Here is a 22148-nt window from a genome sequence, read left to right as displayed (position 1 = left end):
AGACCCTTTCTCATCTCTCTGGCGGTTCTACAAGTTCACTGCTTGACGTCAGAATTGTCAGAAGTTATAAGGCCACTGATACAAAAGAACAATCAACTTGATAACCATTCCGGCCAAGTCAATGGACTATTGATACAAAGAACAATCAATTTGTTAGACACTCCAGCCACCTTAATTAAAGAAAAGAATGCCCTACCTGGTTTGCTGGAGCCACAACTTAATTACAAAGATAAAATATGGAATAAAGATACAAAGGATATCTGAAGATTTTATCTTGTTTTAAGGAGCTGGGTCGCAAATAAATTTTGGCTTGCTTTCAAGAGGGAATTGGTTATGCACTTGAGGGTAAATAGTTTGTTAGGGTAAAAGAAATGATCGGGGAAGTTAGAAAGAGTAGATTGTTTTACGGTGAGTTAACAACACGGTACCCCTGCCTCAGTACAGTTCCATATCATGTGGTTTTTTTTCCCCTTTACCTACTTCCATCCAAGAAAATTGAGATATTTAGATTTCAATTGAACTGTGAATGATTAACAGTTTTAGCTTCTCAAGTTGCTTTGTGCAGCACAGGGTAAGGTCTTTTCAAAATATCTCTTGTTACAGAATAGTAGTTACAGACGAATGTTTTTCTATAATTATCTTGTCTCTTACTGACTTTTATGCAAGTACAGTTTTCGAAGTGACTTCTGCAGAGTTTTATAACATATTAGATGTGCGAAAGCCAACAAAGGCTTTCTATTTAAGTCCTGTTTGTTACTACTGATGTTTCTCTGCTTGTTTCTTGTTACTGACCAAAGGAATTTTACTCAATTCTGATCATTAAGCTTTGATTCTGGTGTGGTTTAATTATCAAACTTAACAAAATAACCTTGTCAGAGGTGGAATCTCGAGGTCTGGGTAAATCTCATGAGCTTTGAAAAAGGAAATATAACTACTTTTGATCAAAATAAATTGATTATAAAGCATGAAATACAGGTTAGTTAGCATTTGCTAAATATTACATGCTTAGCCCATTGCTCTGTCCTCTGTATTCACATAATTGTGTAGCTAGGCACAGCTCAAAGGTCATCTATAAATTTGTCGACAATACAACTATTGTTAGCAGAGTTTCAGGTGTGTGGTGTGACGAGGAGGCGTGCAGGAGCAAGCTAGATCAGTTGATTGGAGTCTCAGCAACAACCTTGCATTCAACGTCAGTAAGACCAAGGACTTGATTGTTTTCTTCAGGAAAGGGAGTCAGTCCTCATTAAGGAATCAGAAGTGGAAAGAATGAACAGTTTCAAGTTCCTGGGTATCAAAGTCTAAAGATCATTCCTGGGCTCAACAAATTGATGCAATTACAAAGAAGGGGTGACATTAGCTATATTTCATCAGGGATTTGAGGAGAATTGGTATGTCACCAAAGACACCATAGGTTGTCCACTTGGCTTTGGAGTACCTTGATTACAGGAATACAAATGTCAGTCTGCTGATTATTGCTGACAGCTTGGTGTTCATCACCATCATCCCTCAGTACTAATCCAAAGCTTCAAAACCTGGGCCTCTGTACCTCCCTCTGCAACTGGTTCATTGACTTTCCTAACAGGAGACCACAGGCAGTGCAGATCCGAATAACATCTCCTCCTCGCTGACAATCAACACAAGCTGCATGCTTAGCCTACTGCTCTACACTGTCCACACTCATGACTGTATGGCTAGGCATAAGCGCAAATGCCATCTATAAATTCACTGATGGCACTTCTGTTGTTGGAAGAATTTCAGATGGCAAGGAGTGGAATAGATTGGATGGTTGAGTGGTCAACAACCTCTCACTCTATGGCAGTAAGACCAAGGAATTGATTGTGGATTTCAGGAAGGGGAAATTGGAAGAGCACACTAGTCCTTATTGAGGGGTTAGTGGTGAAAAGGATGAGCAGCTTCAAATTCCTGGGTGTTAATATCTCAAGAGAAATCTATCCTGGGCCCACCATATTGTGCAATCATAAAGACAGCATACCAGTGGCTATACTTCATTAGAAGCTTGAGGAGAGTTGTTATGTCACCTGTTATGTACTCTGTAACTGGGTTGCCAAATCAGCAGAAATGGACCACTTAGTTGGAGTCTGGATTACTGGAACTAAGAAAGTTTTATTAAAGAAATAAGTAACACAGTACTGTAATCGTAAGGATATGAATGCAACAGATTAGCAATGATAAAACACACATGTACACAGAACTAGGGTAATAGGAATCAGACAAGCTTTATCGCAGTCTAGGGGTAAAATGATCAGTCTCAAGTGACGCAGAGTTCAGTTCAGCTTAGTACAGTTCGCAGTAATCACTGTTGTGCCGTTGGAAAGAGAGAGAGAAGATGATATGCAAATCTGATTCAGACAGACCTTGATGTTCTTCGCAGTTAGCTTTCGGGTGAACCCTTTTATGTCTTCTGTGGTCACCGACTGTGACCCCTCCGTTCCGGATACGACCGTTCTTCCGCGGTGAACCCGGCACCCAGGCAAGGGCGAACACACCCACCAGGTTCCTGCCAATCGTACCTTTTCACCCTATGCGTCTATGGTCAGTTCCCGCGACCAGACCTCCAAGACTCCCACCAACTTGTGGGGGCACACCGCTTTTCCAGGGTCTCATTATTTCGTGATCGCGTGGTGTGTGTCTTGCATCAGCGAACCTGTTCTTTTTATCCCCCTGCTGGGATATCACCTGTCCATCAAACTTCAAACAGTTCAGGTTCAAAGCAATCGGTCTGTTAATACTCAGACTGGTGTCTCTTTCCGTTATCTCTCTCTCCTCATTAACATTTTGAATGTTTCTCCATTGTCTCACTTATCTCTCTCATTAGCATCAATCTTCTGATAACTTGGTTTTTTGTCACACCCCTATCCTTCAAAGGATTTTTACTGGGGTAAAAATTAGGGGCACGAATACATTATTAGATTCACACTAATATACAGGGTCATCCGCTATTCGGCTAATACAGAGAACTTTAAGTTGTCAACACCTTGACAGACAGTCAGCAATCACCTTTCCATTCCTTTTATATGTGTTATTTTAATAATCCTCTAAGACCAGGCTCCAACTTAGCAAACTTCATAGTGGCCAAAAACACTAATGGGTTGTGATCAGTGTAAATTCTCAGTGGTTTCCGTCCCGGACAAAGATAACAAGGGTCGTCCCACACAAACTTAGCATTCTTTGGCAAGAGCTTAGTAAGAGGGAGGGTAATATTTGCAAAGTTTTTGCAAAACTTCCGATAGTACCCCACCATCCCCAAGAACCTTCTCAGGGCTCTCTTGTCTGTCGGGGTGGGGACTTCAGAGATAGCCCGCACCTTAGCCTGCATCGGTGCCAGCTGCCCCTGTCTTATCACAAATCCCAGATAAGTGATCTTTCCGTGGCCGAATTCACTTTTTGCGAGGTTCACTGTCAGGCTGGCTTCAAACAGCTCCTCCCACGTGTCACTCCAGACCACTAAATCGCCAATATACGCTTCTGCATTCTTTAGCCCTTTTGTCACTGAATTAATCATCCTATAGGGGTGTTGCTCACTAAACTGACCTGATGTGACAACAACACCATGTCCCGGCTCTTTGCATCGCCTCGGGACATCCGGACATACGTGTGCGTGCCGGTTAATTAGCTTTCTTAGCGGCTCGCTCTGTTCGGGGTTTAAGTGAGAGAACTCATCAGCAAAGTTGGCCAAACAATAGAGTTCTGTCATCTCCTCCCATTTCCTCTACACTAAAGGTGTAGCTATGGGCACCCGTATGGGTCCTAGCTATGCCTGCCTTTTTGTTGGGTTTGTGGAACAATCTATGTTCCGTGCCTATTCTGGTATCTGTCCCCCACTTTTCCTTCACTACATCGACGACTGCATTGGCGCTGCTTCCTGCACGCATGCAGAACTCGTTGACTTTATTAACTTTGCCTCCAACTTTCACCCTGCCCTCAAGTTTACCTGGTCCATTTCCGACACCTCCCTCCCCTTTCTAGATCTTTCTGTCTCTGTCTCTGGAGACAGCTTATCCACTGATGTCTACTATAAGCCTACTGACTCTCACAGCTATCTGGACTATTCCTCTTCTCACCCTGTCTCTTGCAAAAACGCCATCCCCTTCTCGCAATTCCTCCGTCTCCGCCGCATCTGCTCTCAGGATGAGGCTTTTCATTCTAGGACAAGGGAGATGTCTTCCTTTTTTAAAGAAAGGGGCTTCCCTTCCTCCACTATCAACTCTGCTCTTAAACGCATCTCTCCCATTTCACGTACATCTGCTCTCACTCCATCCTCCCACCACCCCACTAGGAATAGGGTTCCCCTGGTCCTCACCTACCACCCCACCAGCCTCCGGGTCCAACATATTATTTTCCGTAACTTCCGCCACCTCCAACGGGATCCCACCACTAAGCACATCTTTCCCTCCCCCCCCCCCTGCATTCCGCAGGGATCGCTCCCTACACAACTCCCTTGTACATTCGTCCCCCCCATCCCTCCCCACTGATCTCCCTCCTGGCACTTATCTGCGTAAGCGGAACAAGTGCTACACATGCCCTTACACTTCCTCCCTTACCACCATTCAGGGCCCCAAACAGTCCTTCCAGGTGAGGCATCACTTCACCTGTGAGTCGACTGGGGTGATATACTGCGTCCGGTGCTCCTGATGTGGCCTTTTATATATTGGTGAGACCCGACGCAGACTGGGAGACCGCTTTGCTGAACATCTACGCTCTGTCCGCCAGAGAAAGCAGGATCTCCCAGTGGCCACACATTTTAATTGCACATCCCATTCCCATTCTGACATGTCTATCCACGGCCTCCTCTACTGTAAAGATGAAGCCACACTCAGGTTGGAGGAACAACACCTTATATTCCGTCTGGGTAGCCTCCAACCTGATGGCATGAACATCGACTTCTCTAACTTCCGCTAAGGCCCCACCTCCCCCTCGTACCCCATCTGTTACTCATTTTTATGCACACATTCTTTCTCTCACTCTCCTTTTTCTCCCTCTGTCCCTCTGAATATACCTCTTGCCCATCCTCTGGGTCCCCCCCCCCTTGTCTTTCTTCCCGGACCTCCTGTTCCATGATCCTCTCGTATCCCCTTTTGCCTATCACCTGTCCAGCTCTTGGCTCTATCCCTCCCCCTCCTGTCTTCTCCTATCATTTTGCATCTCCCCCTCCCCCTCCAACTTTCAAATCCCTTACTCACTCTTCCTTCAGTTAGTCCTGACGAAGGGTCTCAGCCTGAAACGTCGACTGCACCTCTTCCTATAGATGCTGCTTGGCCTGCTGCGTTCACCAGCAACTTTGATGTATGTTGCTTGAATTTGCAGCATCTGCAGAATTCCTGTTGTTTGAGTTCTGCCATCTGGTCGGCACCATACTTACCTTTTCGAAATGGGTTTTCCCCTTATCAGGTGGCACACTAGCCTCATTAATTTTCGTGATAACGCCGACTAGGTCTGATCGCCTATCGTGGCAAGCTGTTAACATATCAATAGCCTCTAATTGTGTTAGCTCACGTCTACAATAGTCAATAGCATCCTTCCTCCTGTGTGGCCCGTAAAACTCTTTCATGATTCTATCAATTGTCTTCCTCACCCCAAAATGTCCACCAAGGGGTATCTTGTGGGCCAGGTTAAGAATCTCATCCCCATAAATTTTCAGCACCACCCCCCATTCCTCATCTGCGGGCACGGTACTTGGTCTCCATTTCCTCCTTAGTACTTCCTCCTTCACATAATAACCCACTGGCTCCCTTGTTAATTCTGCTTCGGAGAGAGCTGTCTCCATCAAAACCATCAGCTCCTCATCTCGCTCCTGTGCCTGTATAAATTCCTTCCTTGCTAATGATAAGTCTACCTCAACTCCCTTACTTCCTTCTGTTTTACTATGCTGCTTCTCACTTTCTAACCTCCCCCCCCCCCCCGGTACAAGGCTGGTAAAAGCGTCTCAGCTAAATCTATATTCACTTCGGCAGTCTTTCTGGGCATGCGCTGAGTCACTGCGCAAACGGGATAAACCTGTGAGTCCATGGGCGGGGCCTCAATCCTGGCAGGTTGGCTTGTCAATCTTACTGCTGGGTACACCTCTCCGCCAGCGAGGTCATTACCGAGTAAGACCTCCACCTCATCCATCGGTAGTTCAGATCTCACCCCTATCGTGACCGGTCCGGAGGCCAAGTCGCTTTTTAGGTGTATCTGGTGCAAAGGTACCGCTTCAGTCCCTTTCCCAATGCCTTTTATCACCCTGACCTCCCCAGTCTGGGTCTCTGAACTAAAGTCTAATACACCCTTTAATATCAATGACTGATAAGCTCCAGTGTCTGTCCAGATCCGTACTGAAACCGGGTGTGACCCCTCCTTCATCGACACCAATCCGGCCGAGATAAACCTCTCGTGCCCTTCCTGAACTTTATCAGACCTCTTCTCCCCTAGCGGTTTGTTTGCCAGCTCAATACAGCCAGTCGAACAGTCGTTTTTCCTTTCCCCATCTCTTTCTTTGGGGCAAAGCACCTGGACGCAAAGTGACCAGCTTTCCCACAATTATAGCATATGACCCCAGGAGACTTCCTACCAAACTGCTCCCGGTCTTCCTTATCCTTCTCACTAGTCCCCGGCTTACTTTCTGACTTTTCTGGTGGACTCTCCCCGCCCTCTTGACTACCCTTCTGGTAGCCTTTACTCGGGGTAAACTTCGCTTTATGCATTAATGCGTATTCATCTGCTAACTTAGCAGTTGTGGCTAAGGTGTCTGCCTCTATCTCATCTAGGTAGGGTCTCATACCTTCAGGGACACAACCTTTAAAGTGCTCAATCAGTATTAGCTGTAGCAGTCTGTCATAATCCCCATTGACCCCTTTCGAGGCGCACCAATGCTCACAATACATCTGCATCTCACGGGCAAACTCTAAATACGTGGGGCCCCACTGCTTCCTCGCATTCCGGAACCTCTGCCGGTATGCCTCCGGGACCAACTCATAAATCCTGAGTATGGCCTCTTTCACCACATCATACCTCTGGGCATCTTCTGCGGACAAGGCCGAGTAAGCTTGTTGGGCTTTCCCTTTTAGTACACTCTGAAGCAAAACAGCCCACTTATCCCTCGGCCAGTCCTGACTTGCAGCAACTTTTTCAAAATGGGGAAAGTACCGATCAACATCGGCCTCCTCAAATGGGGGAACCAGCCTAACCTCCTGCGTCGCCCTGAACCCTCCGCCTTGGTTCGGCATGGGCCCCTGCGCTAGCGTCATCCTTAACTTCTCAAGCTCAAACTCCCTTTCCTTCTCTTTCTCTTCCCGTTCTAACTGCCTGTCCCTCTCTTCTCGCTCCAGCTGTTTTATTCTCTCTTTGTGTTCTAACTGCCTGTCCCTCTCTTCTTGCTCCAGCTGTGGAACTCGTGCTCAAGTCTCAATTTTTCCATCTGCAGCTGTACTGCTGCTCCATCAGGTTTGCCCATAGATACCACCTCCAGTTCCCCTTGGGGAAACACACCTTTAGATACATAGCACTCTGTGATAGCTCTGTGCAGCTCCGCTTTCCTCATTGTCGACTTCCCCTTAAAAAGATTCAACCGTTTGGCAACAGTTGCCAACTCTGATTTCCTGGCATGCTGTAATGCCTCCAAGGTTGGCGCCTTTAGAAATTCCTCAATCTCCATTTCTGCTGTTTGCCCTTTCTTTCTTTCGGGAATTTTAACCCAATCAATTTACCCAGTCCCAAATTTGGTGTTCAAAATCGCGGGCGGGATCCCCACTTATGTTATGTACCCCGTAACTGGGTTGTCAAACCAGCAGAAATGGACCACTTAGTTGGAGTCTGGATTACTGGAACTAAGGAAGTTTTATTAAAGAAATAAGTAACACAGTACTCCAATCGTAAGGATATAAATGCAACAGATTAGCAATGATAAAACACACATGTACACAGAACTAGGATAATAGGAATCAAACAAGCTCTATCGCAGTCTAGGAGTAAAATGAGCAGTCTCAAGTGACGCAGAGTTCAGTTCAGCTTAGTACAGTTCGCAGTAATCGCTGTTGTGCCGTTGGGGAGAGAGAGAGAGAGAGAGAATGATATGCAAATCTGATTCAGACAGACCTTGATGTTCTTCGTAGTTAGCTTTCGGGTGAACCCTCTTATGTCTTCTGTGGTCACCGACTGTGATCCCTCCGTTCCTGATATGACCGTTCTTCCGCGGTGAACCTGGCACCCAGGCAAGGGCGGACACACCCACCAGGTTCCCGCCGATTGTACCTTTTCACCCTGTGCGTCTATGGTCAGTTCCCGCGACCAGACCTCCAAAACTCCCACCAACTTGTGGGGGCACACTTCTCTTCCAGGGTCTCGTTATCTCGTGATCTCGTGGTGTGTGTCTTGCCTTAGCGAACCTGTTCTTTTTATCCCCCTGCTGGGGTATCGCCTGTCCATCAAACTTCAAACAGTCCAGGTTCAAAGCAATTGGTCTGTCAATACTCAGACTGGTGTCTCTTTCCGTTATCTCTCTCTCCTCTCTCATTAACATTTTGAATGTTTCTCCATTGTCTCACTTATCTCTCTCATTAGCATCAATCTTCTGATAACTTGGTTTTTCGTCACACACCAAAGACTCTAGCAAATTTCTACAGATTCACCATGAGGAGCATTCTGATTGGATGCATTGCAATCTGGTATGCAGGCTCCAATGCATAAGATAGAAGGAGCCTGCAAAGGGTTGCAGATGTAGCCAGTTCCATCATGGGCACAGCCCTTTCCTTAAACAACATCTTCAAAAGGCGCCACCTCAAAAAGGCAACATTTATCATTAAGGACCTCCATCACCCAAGGCATGCTCTTGTTAGGGAGTATTCTTGAGTTATATGAAAGTAGCCAGATATTAATTCAAGCATGAACCAGTCTTCAGTTTTTACTGTAAAAAAAAATTGCAGGCAGTAACTTGAAGGTAAAAGCACACAGACTAAGCGATTGCATATGCATCAGCCAAACATTAAGACATAGGGTTGTGTTAATTACCCTGCAGCAATCTAGGCAACTATGGTTTTTAAGTAATTTGCAACATTGAAAGTAAGTTCAGAGAAGTTTGCGATTAGCAGAGGTAGTTTGAACGTTCGGAAGTGTTTCCACTGTTGATAGCGATTTAAAGGAATCATTGTTAACTTAAATATTGAAGTAAACAATGACATCGTAACGATTGAAATTGTGTTGTATCAGCTACTGTACCTTTGAACTTAAGGGTATAAAAATGTGATGTATATTTGGGTTTGTGAGACTCTCCTCAGTGTCTCCTGAATGATGCCCACCTGTTGTGAAGAATAAAAACTTCTATATTGCAAGCTTCAGTGTCTCTCTGGTAACTTTGATCACAGTCACAACATTTGGCGGCTTGTTCAGGATGCATTCGTGACCTACTATGTGACCAGTGACTTAGGTGTTTTTAAGAGTAGCACCCATGTTTGGATCTGGTCAGGTCAACAAGCACAGGATCATGAAGTATCAAAGAACCTGGCAGAGAGCTGAACTGCTAGATATAAAAGTGAGTGTGTGCACGTGCAAGTGTGTTTGTGTAAGTGACAGTATTCGGTAGCACGGTGAGGCAGGGCCACCAGTTCAGAGGTGGCCACTGACTATTCAAGACACTAGAGGAGTGTGGTATGCTCATTCAGGATACTCTATAGCAGTGTACTTATTTGTAGTGTGTTAGTGTTTTTAAGAATAAGTTTTAAACTTTACGGTATAGACTTTTATATGAAAGGGAATACTACCAGCATCATGAGTTCGGCGGCACAGAAGTGGAAGATTGCAGAATACGTACTCCGTGGTTTTAAGTATGTACTGTTTAATTTTTATCCATCCCTAATATTTTGCGTAGTGTGGGAATTAATGTAAAAATATGTAAGGAGAGGTTATACCCAGGTATATCTGTTGAGATGGCACCTGTTGAGGTCAGGCAATGGCAGGTTGAGAATCGCAGTGACTCCAGCCAGCCATAAGCATCAATTCCCACTGTTCACATACCCTTCATTCCCCAATGAGAAGCAGAACATTCTTCAGAGCTGCCCTCACTTGAGATTGCTATGGGATTTCAAAATTCTGTCACGAGCTTGAAGAAATTATTGAAATTCACCAAATGCACCCAAAAGTTATACAAACGTTTGTACATGAGTTGGTAAAAGCGAAATGCCTGAGGAACATGTAGGATGGTACGGCCTAGGGAGTGCAGGATGGTACATGGGCAACCACTGGGAATGCCAATAATGATGAAAGATTTTGCTTCTTTAAGGGGGAAGTGAGTGTAACTTGGGAATGATAATGTCAGTGGTTCAGAGAGCTGATGAATCTGCCATGGATTATGCAGAGTGTGAATATCGAGCAGATGAAGAATACTCAGGGTTGGTCAATCCATGGAGGGCTGATCCTGTCTTCCTGAAAATGCTGAAGGAAGGCCTGAGCTCATCCGACTAGGAAGTTTTATATCTGGGAGTAACAGTGGGATCGACCTACCCGCAGTAGTATCATGGGCTGGGGAGATAGATCAAAGGAGGAGGAAAAGAAGTCATAAAGTGGCTGTAGTGAATGTGGCTACTGTGAAGATGCAGAGTATGTGGTTTCTGAGCCAGCGACCAGGACACCTAATAAGGGAGTGCTGGAGTAGCCATTGAAGGGTAAATTAGATGATATGATAAAGCTGTGGCCCCTAGGCTATAGTTGGAGACTGTATCCTTAAAAGAGAGAAAGGTTTGAGAGTCACTCACCAAAACAGGGAGACACCAGAGCAGCACTCTCTCCATTCGATTTGACTGATGATCAGATTATAGAGCTAGTGAGAACAGTATCCAGTTCAAACAAACAGCTGACTGCAGCATTCATTGTCAGTACTGGTCACCCATGGATGTGCACAAAGGATTTATTAGGAGGCTGGCAAAGTGAAATGTTAGTGGACATAGGGTTGTCAGTATCGATAATTGATCTACCTTTGCCTATGACTGGAGAGCTGATTTAATTATCAGTGCAGGACGTGGAACAATGAGGAGAAAGAAGAGTAAGCCTCAGGTACTTGAAATTAAGGGAGTGCATCTTCTTGCGGATTTTTGAGTGTGCCCAAACAATGAGGGTACTGTCCTAGGATTAGACACACAATGGCAGGTGATATCATAGATTTAGGAAAGGGAAAAATAACATGGAGAAGACGGGAACAACAAAACTGTATGACAGCATGGCCCGCAAAGAGATGATAGCTCCAAGCAGATACAGGAGACAGGATGATGGTCGTGAATCTGTAGTTTGATCGCTGATCTTGTTGAAACGTGTTGCAGACTTGAGCGACCAAATGGCCTAATTCTGTACTTAATGTAGAAATTTAAATTAATCATTGAATCTTACAGATCTTCAAGGTGTGCATTTTGTCAGTTGGACTTGTGCAAGAGCTTTAACAGAACTGCTCAATTTATTCCAGCACCTCTACATTTTTCTCAGAATTCTTCCAAATTTATCAAGTTAAGAGGAAAAATGACTTCAGAAATTCTTTTCAGGCGGTGTGTAATACATTCTAACACCATTCTGCATGAAAGTAATTCTTTAGTTCTTCGGCCAATTATTTTAAATCAATGGCATCTGGTTGCTGAGTTCTTTTCTGGAGGAGATTATTTCTCACTAGTTAGTGTGTCAGAGCTCTTCATTATTTTGAACAAGCTTATTGAATTTCTCTTTAAATATTCTGAGGACTTCCGGTAGAGCTCATGGAGTGAAGTCGTGTTCTTGACTCGCTCCATTACCTCTGAGTTTTTCTTCTTATGATCAGCTATATTTTAATTAACCATTAAGGCATCGACTTTTACAATATTTTGAAATAAATTGGGCTCTTTGATAATCAGATGCTTTTAAGGTCTGCTATGTCTAAGAATGGAAAAAACGGGAAGGACGGCAAACCTCCGGTTAGACCGAAAGGTACCGATTTTCCTCTGACTGAACCACCGGTGACTTTGAAAGCTATATCGGATCTAACTCAAAGGGAAATTTCAACCTCTATTACGGAGCTGATTCGTGCGGAAATTTCAATTAATTTCAGAAAATTGCCGATTCAATCGATAAGATACAAATATCTATTACGGAACATCAGTCGGCTATATCTGATCTTCAAAAATCCACGCAACAAAATGAACTCAAGATGGAGAAAATTGAAGAAACAATTAATGTAATGAAGAAGAAACTTGACTCTCTGACCTTTAAAAACTCTGACTTAGAATCCAGAATGCGACGGCAGAATCTTCGAATGATCGGGGTGCGTGAAGCTGTTGAATCTGATAACCCTATGAAGTATTTTTCTCAACTTTTAAAAGATGCATTTCCTACTGTATTTCCTGACCAACCACCGTTACTGGATCGTGTTCACAGAGTTCCATCATATTCGTCTAAGTCAGATAAAGCTCGACATGTCATCTTACGTTTTCATTACTTTCAAGACAAGGAGAAACTGTTTCATTTCGTTCGATCTAAAGGTTACATTGATTTTTTGGATCTGAAGTTCCGATTCGTGGAGGATTTCAGCAAATCAATTCGGGATCAGCGGGTTCGTTACAGATCTGTGATGTTGGAACTCTACAAGATGGATTTAAAACCAGCGCTGCTTTACCCAACACGTCTAAGGATTCGTACGTTGGATGGAGCCCTCCGTTTTTTTTGAATCTCCATCGGATGCCCAGAATTATCTGGATCAATTTTCACCTTCGACATCTTAATCGTAATTTTTAACTATCTCCGTTTGATCGGAGGTCGTGAATTTGTCAGCCTTAATTTTTTTTGCCTTATATGGGCAGAAAAGTTTATTTTTGATTAATTAATATGGTTGCTAAACTTTCTTTCTATCTGCGTCATTCCTTTCTTTTTCCCAGGGGATTCTGGGTGGTTATTCCCTCAACGTCATTCTACGTATTTCCTTTGAGGCTTTAAATTTTGTAGTTTTTAAATCTTTTTTTTGTAGGTTTTCATAACTAGTTTATGTTAATAATTTCATTTCTTTTTTTGTTTATTCATAGGTTCTGGGGTTTGTTGTGGTTTTTATATTTTCTGGTTTTTTCTCTGTTATATTAAGTGTTTGTTTTAATTGATTTACTTTTTTTATTCTTTTACTGTTTTATAACTAGCTGATCTTTTTTATATTTACACTTTTTTTTAGGGAGCATCTATCGGAAGTCATGGGGGTAGTTTTAGTGCTTGCTTCTTTCTGGCTGGTCTGTGTTAGATTTAGCCTTGGGGTCATGGGGTGAGGGTGGTGGGAGGGGCTTCACGTTTTAGTTTTTTTCTTCATGGGCTATGTATACTATTGAAGTATTGGTTGCGTTCTCCTTCCCGGTATCTCTTATTTGTTCTGTTCCCTTTCCGGGTTCGTGGGTTGAGCCTATCGTCAATCCTCCTTGTTGCGGGTTGACTTTAGGGTTTATGGAGTGTATTATTAATTTTGTCTCCTGGAATACTAATGGTCTTAACCATCCTATTAAAAGGAAAGAAGTTTTTAAAGTGTTCCGGAGACTTAAAGCACAAATTTTATTTTTACAAGAGACCCATGTGCGGAGGGGGGGACAGATTACGTTTTTTTAAATTCTGGAAGGACCAACAGTTTCATTCGAACTCTAACGCTAAGATTTGAGGCGTCTCTATTTTTATAGACTCCTCAGTTACTTTTATACAACATGATATTATCTCTGATCCGAATGGTAGATTTCTACTGGTTAGTGGTCTACTATTTAATAAAAAAGGTAGTTTTGGTTAATGTTTATGCTCCCAATATGGACTGTCCAGAATTTTATAAATCATTATTCAATCAGTTCCTGAATTTGAATGAGTTTTCATTGATCTGGGGCGGAGATCTTAATACCTGTTTATCTCCAGCTTTGGACCGTTCGGCTCCTCTATGGACCTTACCTAATAAATCTGCAACTTTGATTAATTCATTCCTCTCTGATTTTGGGTCGACGGACATTTAGCGTTTTTTGCATCCTCAGGAAAAAGATTTTTCTTTTTTTTCACATGTTCATCATTTCTATTCAAGAATTGATTATTTCTTTATTGACTCTTGTCTTATTTCTTCAGTGATTAAATGTGATTATGACTATAACCATTTTGGATTATGCTCCACTTAAGCTTTCTATTAAAATTTAGGCCAATACACAAAATAATAGACAATGGCGTTTTAATTCGCTGTTGCTTCAGGACTCGGACTTTGTTAACTTTATGAATGAACAGATTGATCTTTTTTTTACAATCAACTATACAGAGGATATTTCTGTGAACATTCTTTGGGATACTTGTAAAGCTTATATTCATGGTCAGATTATTTCGTATTCTGCTGCTTTGAGGAAGAAGCTGAAGCAGGAGGAGTTGGTAATTGTGGACAAGATTAAGGAAATTGATAAGAAATATGTTACAGCTCCCTCTGAGGAGTTATATAAACAAAGAACTGAACTTCAAATGGAACACAGTTTATTACTTTCGTCCTCGATTGTAAACCAATTAAAGAAAACAAGAAGTGAATTTTATGTACACAGTGACAAAATTGGCAAACTGTTGGCTAACCAATTGAAGTCTAATTATGCTAAATCTCAAATTAATCAGATTTATAATCAAAATGACCGACTGATACTTGATCATGCGGGGATTAATCAAACCTCCTTTGATTTTTATTCTTCCTTATATCAATCAGAGTCTCCTCGAGACTCTAAATATATGAATGATTTTTTAGATAACCTAGACTTCCCTGAGATTTCACAGGTTATGCTAGATACTCCCATTACCACTGATGAGATTAAGAATGTTATTTCCTCTATGAACTTGGGGAAAGCTCCTGGCCCTGATGGGTTTACCGTAGAATTTTATAAATGTTTTGCACCTTCATTAATCCCTTGGTTCTGTAGGGTTTTCGAAGCTTCATTAAAACTTGGTAAACTTCCCGAACCTTTCAATAGAGCGTCAATCTCTCTAATATTAAAGAAGGATAAAGATCCTGCTCAATGTGCATCTTATAGACCAATATCTTTATTAAATGTTGATTCTAAAATTTTTTCTAAGTTATTAGCAAACAGATTAGAAAAAGTACTTCCTTTTATTATTTCGGAAGACCAAACAGGTTTTATTAAAGGTCGTTACTCTTTTTATAACATTCGCACACTGTTAAATATTGTTTATACCCCCTCACAAAATGTTCCTGAGTGTGTTATCTCTTTAGATGCTGAGAAAGCTTTTGATAGAGTAGAATGGCCTTACTTATTTAAGGTGCTTGAAATGTTTAATTTTAGCTCGAAATTTATATCCTGGATCAAACTGTTATATCATTCTCCTGTGACCTCGGTCCATACTAACTCTCTAAGCTCACCTTTTTTTCCTCTTTTTCGAGGTACTCACAAGGTTGTCCTCTTAGTCCTTTATTATTTGATATTGCATTAGAACCTCTTGCAATTGCCATTCGAGAATCTCCAAATATTACTGGGATAACTCGGGGCTTAAAGTCCCATAAAATATCAGTCTATGCTGATGACTTACTTTTATATATTTCTTTTTTTTTTAATTTTATTTTTATTTGGATAAGGAATTCACAAATATCATGTACTTTTTTCACACATATAACCTTTTCCATTTTTTTATATGTATAAAACTACAATTATTTATACATTCTTAAGTACACATTGAGATGATATAAAAGGAAAGTAAACACTTAAATAGATAATTATGTACTGTGGTAAATCTAACCTATTAGGCTAAGTAATGGAATTAGTTGTTAAGAAAAATGGTAATAATAGTTTCCATATAACCCTTCTGGACCATTTCCACTGGTCCAAAATGTTGTATATAAGCCTATGTACCAACCATTGTAGGTGTTTATATCCTAATTTGTTCATGCTTGCTCCTGCAGACATAATTATCCAATCCCTATGTACTTATTTACTTAATTTTTTCATTTTCTTTTATCCCTTTCCCAAATCTTTCCCTTTACTTGTGTTAATTCTCTATTTTCCAAAAGAAAACAAAAAAAAACAGACATTTAGACTAGGGGTGCTTACGTTAGCAATATTACTGTGTTGATGAGAAGAGCAGTATAAATCATTAGGAGAGTCATCTAAAGTCTGCTCACATTGGGGTTATATATTCAATCCATTTATTCCAGATTTGATAAAATTTTTCTTTTTGAATTCTCAGGGAGTAAGTCAACTTTTCCATTTTAAATATTTCCAAGATAATTTCGTACCAATCTTCTAATGTAGGCGGTATTGGATTTAGCCATTTTCTAGTGATTGATTTCTTACTTGCCGCTAAGAGGGCCTGCAGCGACTTTATATCTTCCTTCTGTTCAAGGAACAATACATGTCCCAAATAGAGCGTCTCAAAGTTCAGAGGTATCTGGGACCTAAGTACCTTAACTAATGTTCTATGAATACCTTCCCAAAATAGACTTAATTTAGGGCAATCCCAGAAAATATGAAAATGATTTGCCTCCTTGGAGCCGCACCTTCTCCAACACATCACATTTGTATCTTTATATTTTTCCTGATAATGGGGTCTTGAAGTATCTTATAATGTTTTTCCAACAATGTTCTCTCCAAGTCAAAGAATTAGTCGAGGACCATTGAAAGCTGCAGATTTTTCCCCCAAGCCTCCTCTGAAAGTACCAACCCCGCTTCTTTCTCCCACTTCTCTTTAATATACAGTGTATTTACATTTTTAGCATGGGAGAGTGCATTATATAATCGAGAAACTGATTTACTAGGTATTGAACTGCAAGCCGAATTCAGTATCTTGAAAAATTCTAATTCTACTGTTGATAGGTCTGTATATCTACAACTCTGGTTAACATAGTTTCATACTTGAAGGTACCTAAAAAAGTCATTATGTTCTAGGCCATGTTTGTCCTGCAGGATTTGGAAACTTTGTAATACTCTTTTATCTATAAATGAGAGGTAGGTTGTAAGACCTTTCTTTATCCATAGCTCAAATCTTTTATCTCCTCTGTTGGGAAGGAATTCGGTATCATATGTACACCATCTAAAGAGTTTTAACATGTTATTAATTCCACATGAATTAACCACCTTCTGCCATACTTTTAATGTAAGATTTATCCAACTGTTTTTAAATTTTTCCAACTGGGCCATCAATCCTTTGTCAGCTATTGAGGACTGTAGAGGAAAACTGTCAACTAATCCAAATTCTATTTCCTTCCATCTAGCCTTATATTCCCTATTATACCAATATAACAGAGGGGTTATCTGTGAGGCATAAAAATAATTTCTCAGGCAAGGAAGAACCATACCTCCTCCTTCCTTCCCTAACTGTAAGGTGTTATATCGAATTCTAGGTTTCTTTCCTTGCCAAATGAAGCGGGAAATCCATTTGTCCCATTCCCTGAATTGATTATCATCCACCTCCACCGGTAAAGTACGGAAAAGATACAATAACCGAGGAAGAATATTCATTTTTATAGTATTTATCCTTGAATTTAAACTTAAAAAGGGGATAAGATTCCATCTATGCATATCTGCTTTTATCTCTGCGATTAATGGCCCATAATTTACCTGTGACAGTGTTGAAAGATCCTTCGGCAGGGTTATTCCTAAATATTTTAATGATTTAGCCTCCCACTTAAGATCGTATGTATCCTGCAATTTTTTGGATGGTGTATAATTTAGGGACATAACCTGCGTTTCTTTACATTTATTTTATAACCTGATATTTTCCCAAGGTCATCCAACAGTGTAAACTATCCTATAAATGATTTTTCTGGTTCACTCAGATAGACCAAAACATCATCTGCGAATAACGCCACTTTCTGTTCAATCCCTGCCACCTTGATACCTTTTACGATTTCACTCTGTCTTATTAGTTGGGCAAGCAGTTCAATATATAGCGCAAAAAGGAGAGGAGAAATTGGGCATCCCTGTCTAGTGCCTCTCTCTAAGATGAAGGAGTCAGAGAGGTCCCCATTTATCTTAATTCGGGCTGTAGGCTGTCATATAGAGTCTGAATTACTTTAATAAACTTTTCTTGAAAGCCGAATCTTCCTAACACTCTGTATAGGAATGCCCAACTAACCGAAGCAAAAGCTTTCTCAGCGTCCAATCCTACTACCATTGTCTCTGTCTCGTTCTTATTAACCTGTTCTAATATGTGCAGAGTTCTCCTTATGTTGTCCTGTGTTTGTCTTTGTTGAATAAATCCAGTATGGTCTTAAGTGGATTAGGCCAGGTAAAAACTTTTCCAATCTGCGCGCTAATATAGATGTAAATAGTTTGTAATCTAAATTAAGAACACTAATTGGCCGATAATTGCCACATTCTAGTTTATCTTTACCCTCTTTAGGAATAACTGAAATAATCGCTTCTCTCCAGGAAGGTGGAGTTTCTCCTCTCTGCAAGATCCAATTAAAGGTGTTAAGTAGTAATGGGGCTAACTGTGTCTTCAGGGACTTGTACCACTCTGAGGTAAACCCATCAGAACCCGGGGACTTTCCAGCCTTTAACCTAGAGATGGCCACATTCAGTTCTTTGACAGTTACTGGTTCTAATAAACTTTCATTTTGTAAATCTGTAAGTTTAGGTAGATCTAAAAAATTCAATACCCTGTCTATATAGGGCTCATTGGGGGCCCGGGGTTGGGAGTACAGCTCTCGATAATATGTTTCAAAACTCTCTTGAATTTTCCCTATTGTACTCTCCACAAGCTTCGTCTTTGGATTCTTTATTTTATGAATTGTATTGTCTGCTTGTTGTTTTCGTAATTTATATGCTAATAATCTAGCTGATTTACCTCCTACTTCATAATTCTTTTGTCTCAGGTAAAGAAAATTTCTTTGAGTTTCCAACGTATAAATATCGTCAATTTCACTTTGCAATTTCCTAATTTCCTGTTTTCGATTTGAATTACTTTTGTTGCTATCTACAACTTGAAGTTGTTTTAATTTTCCTTGAAGGTCTGCTAATTTTTGTGCATTGATTTTTTTCATGTGAGTGGTAATGGAAATAATTTTCCCTCTCAGTACAGCTTTCAATGTATCCCATAAGATCACTGGTGATGTTTCTCCCGTGTCATTAAGGTCTAGATATTCTTTGATTTCTCCCCTTAATCTCTCCATTACTTTCGGGTTATTGAGTATATGTGAGTTTAGCCTCCATAGTGTTTTCCTCATTTTCCTTTCCAGGATTAGAGACATAGAGACTGGGCTATGATCTGACAGATCAATTGTTGCAATATTACAGTTTTTTATCCTGAGTCTATCTGTATTAAAGATAAAGAAATAGTCTACCTTTGAATAGGCTGAATGAGGGAAAGAGTAATATGTATAATCTTTACTAGTAGGGTGTAATTCCCTCCAGACATCTATAATTCCCAACTCCTCCATCAATGAATTCACTTTCCAAGTCAGAGGTTTATTCTGAGTAACTATTCTTGAAGAATCTAATATAGGATTTAATCTAATATTAAAATCCCCTCCACAAATTACTACCCCTTGAGAACTGACCATTAGGTCAAAAATGTGTCTATAAAATGACCATTCACAACCTGGAGGAGCATAAACATTCAGCAATGTTATTTCTGTACCTTTTATTCTTCCTGTGATTTTTACGAACCGTCCTTCTTTGTCTCTAGTCTCTGAAATATGTTCATAATTAAGAGTACTTGATATTAAAGTAGCTACCCCTCTTTTGTGACTCAATTTATATGATGAATAAAATACATGCCTAAAGCCCATTCTTTTTAATTTTCCATGTTCAGATTGGCTCATATGTGTTTCCTAGAGGAAAGCTATTTGTGCCCTCTCTTTTTTCAATTTAGACATAATCTTATTTCTTTTAATTGGATTCAAAACCCCCTTAACATTATAGGAAATTATTTTTACCAATTCGGTTTGCATTTTTCTCTAGTAGAAAAAAAACACTCTCCACTTTTATATATTTCTAATCCTCAAAAATCTATCCCTGCTGTTTTAGAGTTATTAGCACAATTTAGTCTCTCTTCAGGTTATAAATTAAATCTTAGTAAGAGTGAACTTTTCCCGATTAATAAACAACTTCCCTTATATCATAACTTTCCGTTTAAATTGATTAATAATTATTTTTCATATCTTGGAATTAAAATTACTTGTAAATACAAAGATTTATTTAAGATTAACTTTTTACCCTTAATTGACCATATTATTCAACTTTCATCTAAATGGTTTTCTTTATATTTAACTTTGATTGGTCATATTAATGCAGTTAAGATTTTTTTCTGCCAAAATTTCTATATATATTTCAGGTATTACCGATTTTTGTTCCAAAATCTTTTTTTGATAAAGTTGACTCAAAAATTTCTTCATTTATTTGGCAAAATAAAAACCCGAGACTGGGTAAAATACATTTACAGAAAGCTAAGAGAGATGGAGGTTTAGCATTACCTAACTTTAGATTCTATTATTGGGCAATTAATATTCGACACATGAAATTTTGGTTACTTGACCAGGATATACTATCCATTCCTAAATGGGTTGCATTGGAATTACAATCTGTTCAGGGCTATACACTCGGCTCTATTTTAGGTTCCTCTCTTCCTTTTGATTTGAAACGCCTCAAACAGATATCTAACCCGATAGTTAAATATACCTTACGTATTTGGTGTCAATTCAGAAAATTTTTTGATCTTAACCAATTTGGGCTAGCAATTCCTATTTTAGGTAACATATTTTTTCCTCCCTCTTTTTGGATCGTGCTTTTCAAATTTGGAAGACTAAGGGTATTTCACGGTTTTTGGATTTATTTTTAGATGGTTCCCTTATGTCTTTTGAACAATTATCTAATAAATATAATTTATCAAGTATACATTTTTTTAGATATCTACAAGTTAGAAATTTCCTAAGTACTATACTTTCTTCTTTTCCAATGCTTCCTCCTACATACATTTTAGATGCTATAATTAACCTTAATCCATGTCAGAAAGGTGCATTGGCTATGATTTATAATATTATTATGAAACTTAGGAAAGCTCCATTTGATAAGATTAGGGTAGATTGGGAACAGGAATTGGGGTCTATCATTTCCGTGGATGGTTGGGGGCAGATTTTACAATTAGTCAATACTTCCTCTATCTGTGCTAAACATTCCCTAATTCAATTTCAAGTTGTTCATAGAGCACATATGTCCAAAGATAAATTAGCTCACTTTTATTCTCATATTAATCCTTTTTGTGATAGATGTCCGGGGCAGATAGCCTCTTTAACTCATATGTTTTGGTCTTGTCCTACTCTGGAATCTTTTTGGAGAGACATTTTTAATATTATCTCAAAGGTATTGAATATAGATATCTCTCCTCATCCTATTACTGCTATCTTTGGACTACCTAAAATTTCCAGTAATCTTTCTCCTTCAGCCCGTAGAATGATCGCATTTCTTACTTTAATGGCAAAAAGATGTATCTTACAACATTGGAAAGAGCTTAATGCTCCAACCACCTTCTTTTGGTTTTCTCAGATGATGATATGCTTGAATTTGGAGAAAATTAGAAGCAATCTTTATGATTCCTCACTTAAATTTGAACAGACCTGGAGATCTTTTATTCAATATTTTCATTTAATGTAATTTTTTTTTCTTCTCTTTTTTGCTCCATATTTATATACCCTTGTTTTTTTTTACTGTTTTTAATGGAGGTCGGGTTTGAGGACGTGATTTTAAGTTCTTTAACTCTACTTGGTTCCAAGTTAGCCCATTGCTTTGCTTTGCTTTTAGTTAGTTGCACGGTGGGGTTTTTTTTGGGGGGGGGTTTCCTTTTCTCTATTGAGATATATTAGTATACTATTATGTTACCTTAGTATGTTATGTTTAAATTACATTGCTTGTATCACTTTTTTTCTGTATTACTATTTCCTGTAATTTTATTATATTCTAACAGTGTATTAGTGCCTATATGGCTTACCTTTTTGTATACTTATTTAATAAAAAGATTTAAAAAGAAAAAAAGTAAATATTCTGCAGGAAAATATGCTCCAGAAAAAAAACTCCAGCTCTTCAACATGTATATACATATCAAAATGCACTTTGTCCTGTTATCACACATGAGAGCTAAGATAGGGGTTCCAAGACAAAATAAAAGAACGCTGAAAATAGCAAATTAGGGAAAATTGTTGGGGGGGGGGAAATTGCCTC

The 22148-nt window shown here is 39.9% G+C and overlaps 1 protein-coding gene across 8 annotated transcripts in view; it reads left to right on the top strand.

The window, feature by feature from the left end:
* Positions 1–22148, top strand: part of LOC134351033 (microtubule-associated protein 4-like) — a 317873-nt gene that overhangs the window by 166102 nt on the left and 129623 nt on the right. The window lies entirely within an intron of this gene.

Source organism: Mobula hypostoma, chromosome 1, assembly GCF_963921235.1.
Source record: "Mobula hypostoma chromosome 1, sMobHyp1.1, whole genome shotgun sequence".
Lineage (NCBI taxonomy): Eukaryota > Metazoa > Chordata > Chondrichthyes > Myliobatiformes > Myliobatidae > Mobula > Mobula hypostoma.
This window is presented reverse-complemented; position numbering and strand designations above follow the sequence as displayed.